At 35.1% G+C, this 3,549-nt stretch overlaps 1 pseudogene; it reads left to right on the plus strand.

Annotated features, from left to right (window-relative positions):
- The first annotated feature begins 2,059 nt into the window (after positions 1–2,059).
- LOC138156080 (cyclin-dependent kinase 2-interacting protein pseudogene) lies at positions 2,060–2,692 on the plus strand (annotated as a pseudogene).
- The last annotated feature ends 857 nt before the right edge of the window (positions 2,693–3,549 follow it).

Here is a 3,549-nt window from a genome sequence, read left to right on the forward strand (position 1 = left end):
AGAAAGATGCTAGGTACATAAAGGGAAAAATTAATGTTTTTTTGCTTTCAAGGAAGTAACAGATTTGACCAGAGTATTCATTTTGAAATTATAAAGACCTGAATCAAAATCTTATCTCTATCACTTATAGCATGTATGGCCAAATCAAGTCACTCAGTCTCTGTGGGCATCTGTTTCCTCATCTGTAAAATGAGAAGAATAAACTAACTGACTTTTAAAGCAGCTGGGTGGTGTAGTGCATAGAGTACTGGACTTGGAGTCAGAAAGACTTGAGTTCCAATCTGCTTCAAACACTTATTAGCTGTGGGGAAGTCACTTAAACACTGCTTGCCTCAGTTACCTCAACTGTAAAATAATGATCATAATAGTCTCTACTTCCTAAGGTTGTGGTGAGGATCAAATGAGATATTTATAAAATGCTTTATAAACATTAAAGCAATATTTAAATGGTTGCTCTCATAATAGTTTTTATTATAAATTATCATTATATTAGTAAAGTAGGAGTCTTCAATCCATGATTCCCAGTACCGAGTCCAGGGTTCCTTCTACCACATCATGCTGAAGATGGCCACTTGAATATAGCAGCAACAGGAAGTATCCCTAAGGCACCTGTTATGCCAGAAATGCCTTATTCCAGGCTCCATGCTAGACAATGGGAACACACATACAAAGAATGAAACAATCCCCACTCCCAAAGAGCTGATAACAGAACAATAAGCATATATATATACATATATATATATATATTTGTATATACATCTATGCAGAATACTTATAAAGACAATGACTTCAAAGCAGTGAACTGTGTGATTGTTAAGGAGAAAAGGCAAGAGCACTTGTGAGATTAGGAAGAGCTTCATGCAAAAGGTGATGCTTGAACTATATTTGCAAATGGAGGCTTCTGTGAGGTGGAAGTGAGAAGAATGTGCATTCCAGGATCTGAAAAGTTCAAGAGATGGAAGGTGAGTTATTATGTGTGAAGAACAGAAAAATATCTAGTTTAGTCAGAGCAGAGGGGAAGAAGGGAATAATGTTGGGAAGAAATATTGGGTTTAAGGGAGAGGGTGAAGGATTCTAAGAGTTAAGCAGACAAGTGTATAGCAAAAAGTATTGGTAACATGGTGTAATGGATTAAGAGATAGATTTGGATCAAAGATGTATCAAGTTCATACTGCAAAGTCAAAGTCAAAGCCTGGTTCTGTCACTACATTTTTTTTAATTCAATCTTGAGAAAAAAACATGCCCTTTTCTGGACCTAAGCTTCTTCAACAGTAAAATCATAGGGTTATAATATATGATCATGAATGTCTTTTCCGGTCCTAACTCCAATGAACTGATCAAACTTTTTACCTTCAGACCAGGGAAGTATTACTGTTTCAATGATAGGTTTAAGTAAGTGAATTCAGGTTAGGTAACTGAAGCTAATTGATTTGCCCAAGGTTGCTTGACTAGTGAAAGAATATTTAATTTTCTAATCATTATTGAGAAATATGCCCCTGAATGCATGATTGCAGATTTTATCCCATTATTCTCCTTTGGCATAATTGTCTTTGAACCATACAGTTTTCCATTACCACTGTTCCTTTGACTTATGATATAGATAGATAGATAGATACATACATACATACATATATACATAGATATAGATATATAGTAATCCCTACTTATATATGCAGTGTATTGAATCATGGTCATTTGATTTAAAATGATTAATTGGGGTGAACTAGATTCCATTTCCTTTAGATTTAATCTCCATCCCTGGAGGCATACTTATAAAATGTTTGCAAAGCAAGAATCCCAGGGCTGTCATTTTTCATCTTCATCATTAATAATCTTTAGGCAAGATCCTCAATATCCTTTGAACTCAATTTCTTATCTGTAAAATAACAAAAATCATACGCACATGGTTGATTTGGGGATCAAATGAGATAGAAAAAGTTCAAATGGTGTCTGACTTATTTAAATATCAGCTTACATTGACAATTATTTTTAATTAATAAAAATTGTTCCTTTGAACTTCCTCCAACTTGTGGCGGGCTGGATCTTTAGCTTTAAAGGCATGGATGTGAAGAACTCTGGCCTGGTTACTCCCAAAAGAAGTGTTTTATCTGTCAGTGCAAGAAAAATTAAGGACAATGCTGCAGATTGGCACAATTTATTATCAAAATGGGAGACTCTCAACAATATGGGCTTTTCTATTGCAAATAAAATAGGAAACATCAAAATCTGTGCACTTACTGAAGACAAGGTAAAACTAGAATGCGACAGCATTCCTTCTGACTTTCATTCTCAAAAGGTACATCCAAAATTTAATGAGGAACTTGTGTTGTGCAAGGAACTTCATGAAACCTTGGAAAACCTGGCTAAGGTACAGGTAAAAATGGAAAAGTTAACATCAACCACTAAAGGAATTTGTAGCCCAGAAAATTACCATCGTGGAAACAGAAATTATCAAACACCCCTTTTCCATAGATGACCTGCTACCTACTACTATGAAGTTTCCCATGTGCTTTCAGAAATCTACAGGAAGGAAATACTCCTCCAATGCATTATTGCTGAAGAGCTCGCCCATGCTACAAACCAGAGTCTCATTTTAATCTACTTATCTACGTGGTCGTAAAAGCTATATATTGAGAACAGCAGACTTGATGTGGAAAGCATGTTATTTGAAACTGGACATCGAGCATTATAGTTTCTCCAAAACCATTTCATTTTTAAGTTCAAACTCCCCAAACCAGAATGAACCTCTTTCCAGGTCTTATGATATAGACCCATTGTTGCCTCATACGTTTCCTTCCAGGGTCACAGATCTACTACTTTTCTCCATTACAGAATGAGTTGCTTCAGTTCCACCTTACGTATCTCTTAACACCACTCTGGCATTAACTTTAAAGGTTAATGCTAGTCATCCATTCAGTACCTACTGTTAAAGATCATGACCCTCATTATTTGAAAAAAAGCTATCAGGAAAACTGATCATGTTTGGCAGAAAATGTTTAGATCAGCATTTATTTCCACAATAAGTTACAAATGGATTATTTTTTTTTAAAACAGTAGGCCAATAATACCCACACATGAGGTGAGATCAGGAGAATGAAAGGAGTTCTCTTTCACAATTATAAGAAGGCAAATTCTAAACTAAAATGTAGAGGTATAAAATTAAAATGCATGTGTGCAAACAAAACCAAGAGAAACTAGATTGGGAAAACTAGTTTAATCAAATAACAGAATAAAATCTTCTATAGGAAACTTATACAAAAATGTGAGACTAAGAACCATTTCCTACCTAAGTGCTCAAAAGATATGAACAAATGGCCTTCAGAATTAAGAAATGCAATTAACAAAAAAAAATTACAGGAAATCACTAAGAGAAATGGACATTTATATACAGTTTAAGACAGGAGCTAATACACACTGGTGAAAGGGCTTTGCACTGGTCCAACCATTACAACAGTTTGGAACCTTTCAAGAAAAGTCACTGTTTGAACCCTTTGACCCAACTGTGTGTCTACTACAAGGCATGTAACAAAATTAGGTCAAAGAGGGTTT

Source organism: Petaurus breviceps, unplaced genomic scaffold, assembly GCF_028583685.1.
Source record: "Petaurus breviceps papuanus isolate PSGF00001 unplaced genomic scaffold, PetGlider_PUasm1.0 98, whole genome shotgun sequence".
In the NCBI taxonomy this organism is placed as follows: domain Eukaryota; kingdom Metazoa; phylum Chordata; class Mammalia; order Diprotodontia; family Petauridae; genus Petaurus; species Petaurus breviceps.